The sequence below is a fragment of the Hoplias malabaricus genome, chromosome 4 (genome assembly GCF_029633855.1).
Source record: "Hoplias malabaricus isolate fHopMal1 chromosome 4, fHopMal1.hap1, whole genome shotgun sequence".
Taxonomy (NCBI): Eukaryota; Metazoa; Chordata; class Actinopteri; order Characiformes; family Erythrinidae; genus Hoplias; species Hoplias malabaricus.
In genome coordinates, this window is record NC_089803.1 from 45,305,398 (window position 1) to 45,321,807 (window position 16,410).

The 16,410-nt window shown below is 39.2% G+C and overlaps 1 protein-coding gene across 2 annotated transcripts in view; it reads left to right on the top strand.

Annotated features, from left to right (window-relative positions):
- Window positions 1-14,014: 14,014 nt before the first annotated feature.
- ptn (pleiotrophin) overlaps window positions 14,015-16,410 on the top strand; it is a 164,942-nt gene continuing 162,546 nt past the window's right edge. For both annotated transcript variants that reach the window (XM_066669410.1, XM_066669411.1), the window contains exon 1: window positions 14,015-14,156. The gene's annotated coding sequence lies outside the window, so the exon portion shown is untranslated. The remainder of the gene's footprint in view (window positions 14,157-16,410) is intronic.

A 16,410-nucleotide genomic window follows, 5' to 3' on the forward strand; every position in this document is an offset into this window, starting at 1 on the left:
GGGGGCCAAAAAAAAACCTGCGCCACCCATATCAGCATGGCCCCCTGAGTCAGCTGACCCATTTTGGCTGAAAACATTGTAGGGACCGGCAAACCCCACCAAGTAATATAAACAAACACACACACACACAAATTCAAATGGTAGAACACAGGTACAAACAGGAACTGACGGACTTGAGAGCAGAAGGAAAACAGACATACAAAGGGAAATGTCCAACAAAGAAACACTAACACAAGGGAACTTAAATACACACCACAGACAAGGAACACCTGGGACAGATAATGAGAGAGCAGGACTGAAACGGAGTCTCAGTAAGAGGGTGGAGCTAAAGTGGGACTAGGGCGGAGACAAGAAAAATAATAAACAGATCCATGTGCTAGAAAACATGGTGGGAAAAACAGACATGTGACAGGGCCAGGGAATGACACTGCCCTTGGCCTTTATTCATGAGCCCCTGAACCTTTTCGTGATATTGAAAATTTTTCTTTTTGAAATGGCTGACTATTCTCTCACAAATTTTGGCATAATTCAATGAGCAACAAAGTATTGTTGCTTTGGTGAATGCTCATTTTATATGTTATACCTGCTTATAGTTTAACGCTTGAGAACAGTGTAATTTGACTTTTCTATAAATTTTTCACTCTTATTTTGTCTATGTCCCAATGTTTTGTGTGTAGGCATCAGATTCTATATTTATTTATGTTTTCTAAACATACAAACACACAAGTCCCGTTATGTGGTTTGTTCAGCTTCCATTCTTTTCATGAGACCTTGAGATATGATTTTTAATTTTTATTATATTTTCACATTTCCAAATTCCAGTATTACATGTTGATTGCATTTTGGGGCTCTCATGATAAAAACACATTCAGGTCTGGGCTCTGTGTACACTAGTGAATAGGGGATACCATGGCACAGTTTGGTAAATACTGCAGGAGATAGTGTTCGGAATTGTTCGCTACTCTCCTGAATTCAGTACCATATAATAGTGAACTACAAAGTGAGGCGCAGGACAGACATTAGGCTTATTCAAGATGACCTGTGCCTTTCCTTTGGGGTCAGCGAGATTAGCCTGTTGCAGTTGGGAGGGGACGGTAGAAAAGAGCTGTCAAGAGGGACAGTAGCCTCCTGCAGTCCAACTGACAGATGTCATAGCACTTCATGACATGAAATACATCATTCACTTATTGTCTGTGACCACTTATTCAGTTCAGGGTCACAGTGGGTCCGGGGCCTACCTGGAATCACTGGGCGCAAAGTGGAAACACACCCTGGAGGCTGCGCCAGTCCTTTGCAGGGCGACATTCATTTACACACTCACACATTTGGACACTTTTTGAGTAGCCAATCCACATATTATAGGTTGTCAATACAGAGAACACAAAGAATGTACTTGAAGAATGTTCTTTAAGAGTGACCTTGCAAATGCAAATTTGTGATGTTGCAGAGAATGATAGGATTATGACAGTTTATGGTTATGGTGACATTAATGGAAAATTTTAAATAAATAAAAATATAATAAAAAAAAAAGAAAGGAAGACATACCAGTGTAGCTCAGCCAACCACTGACACAGAAAGACTGTCAGGTGTTTTGTGTGACGGCATCTGGGACTGCTTTATGTCATATTAGCAGTAGCTAAAGTGGAAGATTTCATTTAGTTTCATCAGTCATCACACACACAAACACACCCCCCCTCTCTCTGAAGTGTACCGAAGTGTAAACAAACACAGGTTGAAAAGCAAAATTTCATTATGACCAACAGGCTCTCTCTCTCTCTCTCTCTCTCTCTCTCTCTCTCTCGTACAAACATATTTAGATGTTCAGATTAATGTCCAGCACTATGCCCCTAAAATGAAACCAGGTAAGACTTTAACTGGAGAGAGTGAGAAAAAGAAAGAGAGAGATGAGAAGGCCACAACATATAAACACACAGGACATGAGCCAATATAAGATACAGGGAGATTATCGAAGAGATAGGATAGAAGAGACAGGGAAGATAAAAAAGCTGTAAATAAAGAGAAATAGACCATAGGAGAGAGAGAGAGAGAGAGAGAGAGAGAGAGAGAGAGAGAGAGAGAGAGATGCAGATGGATGAAGTGTATTATTGATGAAAGGAAAATGAGAAGGAAGCAGAGGGGGCAGGAGGGGAGCCAGGGGGGGAGCAGAGAGGGACTCACACTGTGACAGTCTGTTACACCCTGCATTAAAATTTCATATTAAAATGATTCTCTCTTATATGTGTGTGTGTGTGTGAGAGAGAGAGAGCGAGAAAGAGGGAGAGATTCTCCACTCTGAGTGAAGTTTCTCTGTGCTGCAGGCTGTGGGTGCAGTTTGCTGCTCGGCTGGTGGCTTTAGTTTAACTGTAGTGTGCTGCTCTGTATTACTGCAGGGACTTCTCCACTTTTATTTGGCTGTTTTTCTCTGCGCTTCACTCGTTTTGCTACTCCTGCCTGCTGAGTTTAGCAAACAGATTCTTAAAAAAATGAACACGTAGCTCCTGGGCCTGCCTCACTCTACCATTCAGAAGTTTCGATTGCCCATTAAAGGTGTGGAATCTATCATTTCAGTAATACAATAAAGCAGTAATGTAGTCCAGGAGTGACTGCACATTATAGTAATTTTGGCGCATTTAAGGGGTGTGGTTAGCACAGTGCAGTGTCAAAACAGTACTGTCTCTGTCAGAGCAAAATTTTGTACCTGTCAAAAATTCATTTAAGGTGTGCCTGGTTTGACCCTGTAATCTTCCATAATTCTAGCCTCAAGCCCATCGGCTCACGTGTGTCACGCAGGCCTCTCTGAACTCCAGATCCCAGAATTCATTAGACAATCACATGACACCACACCGTTCTCAATCACCAGAGTTCTGATTAGGAACACCTGGTTCTCTCTCTAATTAAGCTTCACTCACTCACCAGTCATTGCCGAGTATTGCGTGATTTATCTCCGAATACAAAGCGTTCTCTACTTACCTGTCTGTCTTGAATTCCAGTTACCTACCTTATGCTCGTCTTTCGGTTTTCGTCCTTGTCCTGCCCCTTTGGATTTGTTTGCGCTCCGGTTCATGAACTCTGCCTGGCTTTTTGACTACTCTTTTGGATTATCTCTTATGTACTGTTTGTTTCCGGTATTCTACCCTTCTGCCTGGCTTTTCGATTACTCTGTTGGTTTGTCTCTGAGGTACTGTTTGTTTCTGATATTCGACCCGTGCTAGTTATTGTGGATTGTTGCCAATAAACTCTTTATACTGCTCGCCGCTTGTGTCTGCCTTCTGTCCAGTCGTGACAGAATACTCGGCCCTAACAAGCAGACAGCGGGTTCTGAAGCCGTGATTACGGCGCTAAGCAGTCAAGGCCAACTACTAGGTCAACACCAACAAACGCTGGCTAGTGTGACTCACGCTATTGAATCTCTCGCTCAACAACAACAAAACCAGCAACAACAACTTTCGCAAGTATTAGAGAGCGTTAAAGCACTTACAACTTGCTTTTCTGATAGTAGTCATAACACTGAGCCCCTTTCAGTCCCGGTTAATGTCTCTTCGCATTATCCTGTCAGTAAGCCTGAAGTCTTTGAGGGTAATCCAGCTAAATGTAGTGGATTTTTGTTACAATGTTCGATATTTTTTGAGAATACACCTCCAAGTTCGGATAAATCCTTTTCTGATGTTACATCTCACGGGAAAAGCACTCGAATGGGCCACTGAGGTATGGAATAATATAATGGTCAAAACGTATCCTGAGTTTTTGACTATGTTTCGGGAGGTGTTTGATCACGCTAATGAGGGTCAATCTAATGGGGAAATTCTTCTGACTCTTAAACAGGGCTCTCGCACACCAGCTGCTTATGCTCTAGAATTCAGAACTATTGCTGCAGGGAGTGGGTGGAATGAACCAGCACTCATGAATGTTTTTCGAAATGGTCTTAACTCGGATATACTGACTGAATTGGCCTGTAGGGATGAAGGAACATCTCTGGATCAACTCATTTCCATGTCCATTCGTCTGGATCAACTTTTAAAGAAAAGACCCAAGACCTCGGGTCAGGGACACCTTACCCCAAGGGGTCGTTCCTTTCCTGGTTCAGAGAGACAGAGGATGCACTCGACCCTGGTTAGAGACTCATAACCCAGTTATTTCATGGAATCCGCGCGAGATCAGGTCCTGGTCCACTTATTGTCAATACAATTGTTTAGCCCTAGATCAACTTTCTGTCTACTCTACTTCTGTGGAAAGTCCTAATTCACCTGTACATGTACAAATTCCCTCAGAGTATGCTAGGAACTTAGAAGTGTTTAGTAAGGTCAAAGCCACGAAATTACCTCCACATAGACCTTATGACTGTGCCATTGAACTTATAGAAGGAGCTTCTTTGCCCAAATCGCGTATCTACCCACTTAATTTAGAGGAAGAGCGAGTTATGGAAGAATATGTTAAAGAAGCTTTAGATCAAGGTTTTATTTGCCCATCTAAGTCTCCGGTAGCTTCTGGGTTCTTTTTTGTGAAGAAAAAAGATGGTGGTTTGAGACCCTGTATAGACTACCGTGGTCTTAATGACATTACAAAGAAATACGCATACCTGCTACCACTTATTCCGGTAGCATTAAAACAACTTAGATGCTACCATTTTTTCGAAATTAGATCTTCGTAGTGCCTATAATCTTATCCGCATCAAGGAGGGAGACGAATGGAAGACGGCATTTAGCACCACGAAGGGACACTGAGTATCTGGTGATGAGTTATGGGCTAGCAAATGCCCCGTCTGTTTTTCAGTCCTTTATGGATGACATATTCCGGGATATGTTAAGCGATCACAAACTGCCCTATATTGATGATATTTTGATTTATTCCCCTGATTTAAACACACACATAATCCATGTTAATAAGGTACTTCAACGTCTCAAGGAAAACGATCTCTATGTCAAGGGAGAAGTGTGAATTTCACCAACAGACGGTTTCATTTTTAGGGTATGTCATAAGTGTGTCTGGTATAATCATGGACGATCACAAAGTTGAAGCTGTTAACTGGCCCGTCCCGAACAATATTAAGGAACTTCAACGTTTTTTAGGTTTTGCCAATTTTTATAGACGATTCATTAGGAACTTCAGTTCCATTTCTGCACCTCTTACAGCCTTACTTAAGGGAAATTAGCAACGTTTATATTGGTCCCCTCAAGCACAACTGGCTTTTGAGCGTCTTAAAAGAGCCTTTTCTACTGCCCCCATTCTCAAACATCCGGATCCGGAGCATCCCTTTGTGGTCGAGGTAGACGCTTCAGAAACAGGGGTAGGAGCTATCTTATCTCAGCGAAAAGGGGATTCCTCAAAGCTGTACCCAATCGCTTTCTATTCTCATAAACTATCTCCCGCGGAGCACAACTATGGTATAGAGAACTGCTGGCAGTAAAATTAGCTCTAGAAGAATGGAGGCATTGGTTGGAGGGTTCTTTACACCCCTTTCTGGTGATAACGGATCATAAAAATCTAGAATATCTTAAGACTGCGAAGCGAATGAATTCTCGTCAGGCCAGGTGGTCATTGTTTTTTTTCACGCTTTCATTTTTCTATCACTTTCCGTCCAGGTAGTAAAAAATTTAAAGCAGACGCTCTGTCCTGCTTATATCAGGGAGACCTTAAGGAGAGGGGGGACAGTGACTTCATTTTACCGTCATCGGTCTCAGTGTCAGTCATTAGATGGGAACTTGATGATCAAATCGAAAATGAAAACAAATCTAAAGAGGTGCCTAGGGAATGTCCAGAAGGGAAAAAGTATGTACAGGCCCCACTCCGAAACAAGTTAATCACTTGGGCACATTCTTCCCTGTCATCTGGTCATCCGGGTGAGACATGCACTACTCAACTCATCCTGGCTCGGTATTGGTGGGAATCTGTTAGGGCTGATGTACATGAGTTTATTGCATCATGTTCTGTCTGTGCCCAGTCAAAAACCCCCAAGACACTTCCCACAGGTAAACTTATGCCCCTACCAGTTCCGAATGTCCCTGGTCTCACTTAGCTCTAGACTTTGTCACTGATCTGCCCATATCTGAGGGTTATACCACTGTGCTGACAGTGATTGATCGGTTTTCTAGAGGCATAAAATTTATACCGTTTTCATCACTACCCACTGCTTTCGACACGGCTAAAGCTATATATATTCATATTTTCCGTAATTTTGGTGTTCCAGAAGATATTTTATTAGACAGAGGTCCGCAATTCACATCACAGGTATGGAAAGCGTTTTTTGAACATCTACAACAGTCGTGACAACGTGCTGTTGTATGATTCCAAGGCTATAGCTCACTCTGCTTTTAAATGGCAGCATCACTGATACCCTGATACTCTTAAGTCTCTCTGATTTCCAGGTATTGCCACACCATGAATGTAATTCTCACCAAAGTATCAGTTGTACAAATAGGTTTTAAAGATTATTTGTGTTGTATTTAAAAATTCCAACATTCTCCCATTTATTTGTCATTTGAATGGAACCGTATATTGTTGAAAATAACAATTTTCATGTAGTAAAATAAATAAATACATTTAAATTGGGTGGTACGGGCTCACAGCAGGTAGTGTCACAGTCACGCAGCTTCAGGGACCTGGAGGTTGTGGGTTCGAGTCCCGCTCCGGGTGACTGTCTGTGAGGAGTTTGATGTTCTCCCAGTGTCTGCGTGGGTTTCCTCCCACAGTTCAAAAATACATGTTGGTAGGTAGATTGGTGGCTCAAACGTGTTCATTGGTGTGAATGTGTGTGTGTGTGTGTGTGTCGCCTTGTGAAGGACTGCTGCCCCCTCCAGGGTGTGTTCCTGCCTTGCACCCAGTGATTCTGGGTGGGCTCCGGACCCACCGTGACCCTGAACTGAATAAGTGGTTACATATAATGAATGAATGAAAAATAAAAATTAAGTATGTTGAACATAGCAAATGAGACAAATTTAATCGTTGTTATGAGCTCCATCGAGGAAAAAGCACAGCAAAAAAAAAAGTGTATGGATATATTCTGTTGGGGATAATATTGCAGCCAAACGTACATGCAAGATTTAGTTTAAAGATGATGATTTTCATGTTAGAATCAAGAACCTAGGGTAATGCTTAATTTTTAGGGTGTTTGATTAATAAATAAACAAATATGACAGGTGTCATTTTTACTACTGCAACAGTTACCATAAATTGACAAAAGAGCAGAAAAAGAATGTTTGAATTTTAAATTACAATTATACGTTACACTACAATGTTTTAACCCTTATTTGTACACCTAATAAATTCATTCTTTTGTTCATTCATTTTGTGACATCAGTTTATCCTGATCAGGGTCATGGTGGATCCAGAACCTATTTGAAATCATTGGGCACAAAGCAGAAACAAACTCTAGACAGGATGCCAGTCCATCACAGGGCATTACACACTCACACAGTCACTCACACACTCACATGGACAATTGACAAACATGAGTTTCTGGATTGTGGAAATCAACTAGAGCACATGGGGGAAATCCAGACACTTGGAGAACACTCCAAACTCCTCATGGACTGTGACCTGAGGTGGTGACTGAACTCAAAATCAATGCGACGCAACATACAAGAGCAGAAATACAACCATGAGAACAGAACTACAAATGCGAGAACGCAACAGAATTAACTGAAATGCTGCATTGGAGGCGTGTTCACACCTGAAATGTTTCTAGCTATTAAAGGCATTTAGTAATTTTAATTGTTAAAGGCACAACAAAGATGCAGGCACTATAGGGCTGCATTCCATTCCACTGCCTTTGTGTTCTCTACACACTCCTTACCTGATATCAGTTGTGGTTCTGTTCACACATTTGTATTTATATTTTAATGATAATAATAATTATTAATAAATAGTTTGAGTTATGTAGTGCCTTTCACAAAACCAAGGACACTTTATAATAGCACAATAAAAAAAAGAAAAAAATCTAACAGCACAAAGAAAACACAGAAAAGTTTTAACCCTAAGAACTCTATCTATATAGCTATTTTGCTATTACGTTTTTTTATCAGTGCCTCTTTCAGTTGCATTTAAACAGAAATTATGTGATATAGCCATATTCAATATGTTGTTTTATTTTCTAAAGACCTTTTGCTACTCAAATATGTAATCACTTGAGGTTTTCATTCTGACCGATAAATCAATTTTTCTATAAATTTGTCATGTTTCGACCAAAATTTTACCAAGTGCCTGCTTTTTTTCTCCATGTTTCTCAGTGTGCAGCCTTGAAATCATACTCCCACATTGGATATCTTGACACAGATTGTTAGTGTGAGGTGTCTGTTAGTTAAAAAAACATAAGCATTTTTGATGCTAATTTATTATATGTCATATTACTGTGACAAAATAAATTTGTAGCACGAGACGGACATATTTTTCTTGATATTCTAAGCTCTGGGATGTATGACTGATAAAGCTCTGACAGTCACAGCAGGCCTTCCTTTCAGGAATGTAGTTCAGGGCAAATATGGACAATATCCCAACAAATAAAAAACATTTTGGTACTTTGGCAGTTTTCTCAGCTGCTGATAATAATAACAATTATTATTATTATTGTAATCTTTTAAAAATATGATTAAATAATACTTGTTTATTTAGAATACACACAATAAAGGATTATTTTAGCTTTTTAGTTTATATTTGTTGATCTAATGCAATATTATTTGATGTGAAACCTACAAAAACCTTGAAAAACTATAAATCAATAATAGGAATATGTTTTTGCTGATGACTCATATTTTTCTGCCCAGATACAGTGGGTTGACGGCATGTGAGTCAAAACACCGTCTTTCTTTTTCCTTTGCAGCATCTTCATTTATGATAATAGTGAATATGATTTGAATCGTTCATGACAAGAACATAACACACAGATTTTGAAGGAGCGCCTTGATTTTTAGGTGATTTTTCACACTAGATCACTCCCAGAGGCTTCACAGCACGGCGATGAGAGTGCTATTTTTAGAAGCGGTAGGATCTGCGCGTTCTAAAGCTATATGGAGCTCACAGACGCATTCAGACATTCAAGACTTACAAAGCTGATTATATAAGTTGTATTTTTAACCCCGCAAATTGCGGAGTTCGGGTTCAAAAAAGTGTATGGCTGCAGACATGCACTCCCTGCCAAATGCATTGTCAGTAACATCACATACCCATGCATTCTCTGCCACAAAGACCGAAAATGGCACAGTGGAACGGTTCTGTTTGGCTGTTTCTGCTTAACGAGTTCAGATATATCTTAAAACGGTGTCATTTTTATAGAGTTCTGGTGCTATATATGATGACCATCATCAACTAGAGAAATTCCACTGAATGTGCTTCATGCCGCAGAACAGTAGCTGTTTCTGCTAATAAAACAGACCCAACAAAACCATATTGTCGTATAACACAAAACTACATGCTTTGTCTTTGCACATCCAAGTGACAGGTGGTATTTACTATTATCCAATTTACTCGTGGTAGCTGTAATTTTCTAAATCCCTGTGTAATTACTGAAATTCATACAGTATAAAGCTAAGATTTTATTCAGTGTAATTTTCATATCCTTGTATCAAATTGTAGTTACTTGAGATTTAATTTAATAATTTTGTACAAATAAGTTAAACACTACAGCTTGGGGTCACTTTTCAATTAATTAAACCACAATTCTGAAAACTTTTATATAAATTAAATATATTCTTCAACACACAAAATAATTCAGTCTCTGGACTGACGTCATGAACAGGCTGGTGGGGCATGTGAAGCAGAGAGTGCATGTCTGCAGCCAGACTCTTCTCCAAAATGTTGAACAGAGATTTGAAGTGACACAGGGTTGAACACTTTGCGAATGACTGTATTTGTGTTTGTGTTTCTGTTTTCATATTTGTAGTTCTATCCTTGAGTTTGTAGATCTTTTCTAGTGTTTGTATTTCATTTCGGTTCTCACACTTTTTTAGCCTATTCTGGCTCTTTCTATTCACTAGCCATGCTGTTTAATCACTGTTTCAGAAAGATAAACCTAGGATGTCATGGCCATTTGAAGGCTCACTTGATTTTGATTCTGTTGAATGAGAAAAAAGGCTGAAAAGATGACTGACAGCTGGCTATTCTTTCTGTTGTCAGATGAAAAATGCAGGGGATCTAGTTCTGCAAATGAATTCTTGTTTTAATTCCCAGCTCGTCTCCACTCTGAGCATGATTTCTTTTAAGATAAATTGCCATCACTCTACAGATGCCTAAAAAAGCCCAACACATTCTGAAGGTTTTCTATAAATGTAATCAATAAGCACAGAAATTATTTACAGTATTCTATTAACGTGCCAACCTTGTGCATTTAGTGTCAACAAGAAATGCCCATTTTACCTGTTTTAAAACAAACACTCTGTTCTTCATTCATCAGCACTCAGAGTCCTGCTATAAACCAAGGCTTCTAAACCACACACATGAATCTTATGCAAGGCATGTAGAATAGTACACATAAATTATTGTTGCAGCAATATAGAGAAAGCTGGAAGATTATTTGTTTTATCAATTGTTTCTGCTTGATCCCGGCGTGCCCCTTTTGCTCACTTACAACAACACCATCATACGGTCATCAAAGTGCACACTTCAAGAAAGGGATTAGGGCTTATTGTAAGAATTGGGACGGGGGAAGACTGCAAAATCTCGGACAGTTTTGGAGATTTAGAAAGATTTAAAATTTAGATTTAGATTTAGGTCCCGAAAAGAGGACATGTCCGGCAAAAAGAGAATGAATGTGAAGTTGAATGTGTAATATCCCATAATATATATCGCACAGCTGAATTTATGCCTTATTGTGTGCTAAAGATAAAATGTTTTGTCTTTATATAAATATTAGTACGATTTCAATATACAATTATGTAGCTAAGAAACCATTTTTAAACACTATGACATTTTAAAATAATGCAGGATTGTCTCACTCTATCAGAGAAGCAGAGCTGCTCCTTCTGCAGTCTGTTTAATGAGGGGCTGATAAAAGGACCATAAAAGCATCATGAGCCTGGCAGAGGAAATGTGATTTATAAGAGAGTTAATGTCATTTCTTGGTGAAGACACTGTGTGCCCCTTTGCTGAAGCAATTAAAAGGAACCAAACCAAATATAATTATAATATCAGCCATTAAAAAAATGAAGAGCGATGTAATAATAGTGATGATTAATGGCAACAAAGTCAGTCACCCAAAACCACAGTAATGTTCATCAAACACTACTTTGATGCATGGCCTCCACTCTGGAGACTGTTAGTACTGTGGCCAGAAGAGACACATCACTGTTCTGCGCTAAAGTAGAAGAGCTGACTGAGCTTACAGTTTCTCTTCAGAATTCGTTAGTGTTTCAGGAATGCACCTCATTGTTAATATGATACCGTAGAACCAGTTTTGGTTCTCCAAAGAACCTTTCAATGGGTGGCACTTTTATTGTTAAACTTATAGGACAAGGGCTTTGATCAAGACAGCCCCCTACCCACCAAAAAACATAGCACACCCTGTCAATCACCCTGCAACACAACACATGCATGTATCTAAGATACCTCAGTAAATATACAGAATATAGTTTTACCTTAAGCAACATGCTTCTTTCTTGGCTTTTCCCCTCACAAATGTTGAATCTTTTCTGCCACATTTTATGTTCAGAGATCACGTTTAACCTATTTTAACCTATTAAACAAACAAAGGTTCAGACTCTCAGTTTGTGGTGGGAACTGTCAGAAAAATAGGGACAGGATAGTACACATTTGGAAAAGCTGAATATCTTTTTAATTACAGACTGTCCAAACGCTTCAATGTCAAATATGCTTCAGACCTAACTGAACTTACATTTATGTTCCTACACCAATTATTTTGGAATTTATTTCAGATTCAACAGGGTTGAAGGCAACTTCAACGTTCTGGAGGACCGCTATTGTGTCTGGTTTGTTTACCTTCAGAAGCTCTGCATCTTTTAATGGTATGCTGGAATAGAAAAAAAAAATAAATAAATAAAATAAAAAACACTGTTGTGTGTACATGGCTGAGGTTTAAATTGTTAGATTTGTCAGGAACGTGGGGCGGACTGATGAAGGTGGACGCAAACGCTAAAACACAGTGACTTTATTAAAGCGAACTAACAAAACAGAGACAGACTGACTTGGGCAAAAACAAAACTAGTAACAGATGAAACAGACAGGGAACCAAACCAAAACGAGGAATAACAGAAACAGACAGACTTGCTACAATGACGGTGGAAAGGAAACAGTAACAATAGTGGAAACGACATGAAACGAATCAAAGACAGACAGACTTGGGAACCATGAAACGCAACAATGCAAATGACCCACAAACGGGAGTGACACAAGGGAACTTAAATACTTGAAACAGACAAGATACACCTGGAACAGATAACGAAGGGGACGGCTCACCAACGAGACTGACGAGGACGAGGGCGGAGACATGAACAATAACAAACAGAGCCATGTGCTGAGAGAGAGCACATGGCAGGGAAAACAGACACGACAGAACAAGGGCGTGACAGTTTGTATGTTTTTATTCATTGTTTGAATTACCACTGAAACATATTTGTAGCTCAAGTTATTTAGTTTTGTTGATTTTGGTCTGTGTTTACTTTCATGCATTCAGACTCAGTTCCATCTACAGCAAAAATCAGTTAATTACCCACTTATGGAGCAGGAATAGAGCAATATCCTCATCTCTTTTCATGCTTTCCAACATTTGGAGGTTTCTTTGTTGTCTTAAATCCTACAGTGCAGTGAGCATAGAGAGAGAGAGAGAGAGAGAGAGAGAGAGAGAGAGAGAGAGAAAACCTGGCATACCAGACCGAGACTCATTGTATTTTTTTAGCCGTTTACTGACTCTGGGGCTTTGTAATTAGACCAGTTTCCAGCATGCATACAGACTGGAGAACTGGAGAGTTAAAATTGTGAATGTTGTCTTTAACTCTGTGTTTTCTTAGATGGTGTAAAATACATCTAGCACACTGTAAATCAGTATAAATCATCTATTGTTAATCAGTGCTGGTTGAGGGCCCCCTACATAGGACCCATATGCTGGTTAACAGTTCCTCATTTCCATTCATAATGTATAGTTTCACAGGAATTACTGAATAATCAACAACATTAATGGATGTAACGTTATGCAAGGCGGGAATACACCCTGGAGGGGGCACCAGTCCTTCACAGGGCAACACAGACACACACACACACACACATTCACTCACACACTCACACCTATGGACACTTTTGAGTCGCCAATCCACCTACCAATGTGTGTTTTTGGACTTTGGGACGAAACCGGAGCACCTGGAGGAAACCCATGCGGACACAGGGAGAACACACTAACTCCTCACAGACAGTCACCCAGAGCAGGAATTGAACACAACCTCCAAGCCCCTGGAGCTGTGTGACTGCGATGCTACCTGCTGCGCCACTGTGCTGCCTGGTGTAACTTATAGCAATTACATAATTATTCTTGGGGTTAACTAAATAATCCGTAGTCTTCACCTAATTTAATATAGTTACTAATTTAAAGTAATTAAAGAATAATTTATATCATATTATACTGAATCATGTATTTTAGTTTCAGCTGAATAATAAGACTAAATTTAAAGAAACATGTACCTTTTATATGCTCCAAAACATGTAATATATGCCCCCCCTGACAACTGTATAGCCAAACAAAAAACTACTGTAACCTTTATCTGAGAGTCAGTGATAATGATAATATACTGAGAGAGAACAACCAGTCATTTTCCTGACTGTCTGGCTCTGTCATTTTATTCAGACAATCCATGCCTCTGATTGACAGACATCCAACCCACAGCTTTATCTCTCTCTCCCTGCCCCATCATCCCTAGGGTGACCTTTTGTTAATGATGGTGTCATCATGAGGCTGAGAGTGGCTCACCCTCCCTCACACAGACACAGCCCAAGTACAACAACAACAACCCCAACCCCCCCCAACATGTGTACACACATACACACACTTGCGCACACACATTAGCACAACCCTGTGGTTCAGAGAGCGCAAGTTCACTAGAGAGCGAGAGTGAATGTGTGAGAGTGAGGAGGCAGAGTGACAGAGAGCCAAAAAAAAACAAGCAACGCAAAGTGGATGAGAAGAGGGGCGAGACTGCTCTGAGTGCGGAAAAACCAAACTATAAGTAAGTACCATCTAAGAGACAGAGGGGCTGTAGATGAGTTGAGAAAGAGAGAGAGACAGAGAGAGCGAGAGAGATGTTGGGAGAGATTGCAGGTTTCAGCAGAGAGCCTGAGGGATGTGGTGTGCTCTGAATGTATCACTTCATGTCATGTGTGAAACATGGAGGAGACAGGCCGAAAACTTCAGAGGGGGATTTATTATTATTTTTTTAAATGTTATTTATTTATTCTTTTTTACTGGTCAGAGAGAATTTCCATGCTCCGGCAAGTGGGCATGAGTGTATGTTTGTGCGTGAGAGTGAGGGCTCCACAGTGTGTCCTACAAGCCCTGCAGAGACAGCTGGCACTGTCCAAAGATGAAGCCAAAGTCCCTCAGAACTTCCTTCAGGTCTGCTCTCTCTGTTGCCAATAATGTGATGGGACTAAGACATATTGTGCTTGTCTTAATAATTGGGACAAATATACCTGTCATGAAATTGACCAATATGGACAATACACTACTACTGAAGTTGGTTCATCCATAGTACATTGGTGGGCCCCCCTTTGCTCCAGTAACATTTTCTACTCTTCTAAGAACACTTTATATGTTGGAACATGTCTATTAGGAATGTGATGTCACTCAGCCAATAGAGCTTTAAAGATGTCAGTCAAAGATGTTTTGGATCACAAATACCATTCCAAATCATACAGATGTTCCTGAATGGAGTTCCATCACTCCATAAAACACTGTTTCACTGTTCCAGCCCAAAGCTGGGAGGGTTTACAGCAGATGAGGTTACTAGCAGATGAGCATTGTGACTTTTAGCTCATGTGCAGCTGTTCCAAGGCATATAATTATGATTTGTCCTTTTATGCATACACTGATACTGTATATACATACCTCTGCACATAAATAAAGTGTATAAGGCAGTGATTTTTAACTCATTAACTTTTACAACATATCCAACTCTTGTGTATGCTCTTGCCAGTATGGTGCAGAAGCTTTTGGATGTATAGTATAGTTGTGTTATCCTAAATAATATGGAGGGCTAAAGTATTCCTAATAAAACAAACAGACAAATAAATTAGTAAATTATATATATTTTTACAAATTATATTATTTTATTTTAAAATACCTGAACACCTCTAATTGATGTGACTTTATATTTAAATCTTGTAATTTATAATATATAATATTATATAAAAAGAGATTTATTTATCTAACAATTTATTTATTAAGGTTTACAGTAGGTTTAGCCAGTGTGTATAAACTATTATCAATTATTTTGATAGTATCTGTTAGTAAGTAATTGGCTTAGAGAGGTTTTAGGAGGCCCAGTATTGAGTGATAATTGCACACTGACTAAAGCTCTTTTAGGATTACTCCACCACTTGCACACATAATGTCACAATGAAGCCAGTGCTTATTTGGCAGGGGGAGGGTGCTGTGAAGTAATTTACCATGCAAAATACTGATATACAAACACATTGTTTAATCTGTTCTCTTTATCTTAAAATCAAACTATCAATGATAACAGAACTGTTGTTTATTTGCAATAATACTCTCATATAACACTTATTACAGACAGCTTTGAGGATTTTGGAAAACAAAATCTCCCTTGTGTTTGTTGAAAAGCTCTGAATAGTTTTTTTATTTATTACTTGAATTACCACAGGTGCTCAGTTGTAACTTGAGTTGTTTTGTTTTGTAGCACTTTCTATTTGCATTTAATTTCATGCAGTTATTGGGGACTCCAACTTTGGAGTCAATCTGTAACAGCTAAAATTACTCAATATTACCAACCTGTGGAGCAAGACTAAAGCAAAAGCATCTATTTTAATGCTTTTCAACATTCATAAATCTCTCCAAATGTGTTATGGTCAAAAGCTTGTGGATATGCGACACTTCTGCTGCCCCTACAAATTTAGGAAGGTTCTAGATAAGATGTTAAATTTCTATGAGTATTTGGTGGCATTTGGTCTCTTAAAGGGTACTGATGTTGGATTGTAAATGGTAGTTCATTATTTCCACTGCTCCACAGCTGATTGCTGGTCTTTATACACTTATTGTCAACACATCATTCGTCATGGAGAAATGGCATGACAATACATCATGGCTCATTTGTACATGCCTAGGAGAGTCCTATTATAATGATCTTCTATTGAGATTATACAAACTGTCTATGCACAAATTAATATCAGTGTAGCTGATTGCATGTTCAAAAAAAACATTCAAATATGTAGAGTTTATATTAATAATATCAACATCATAGAGAG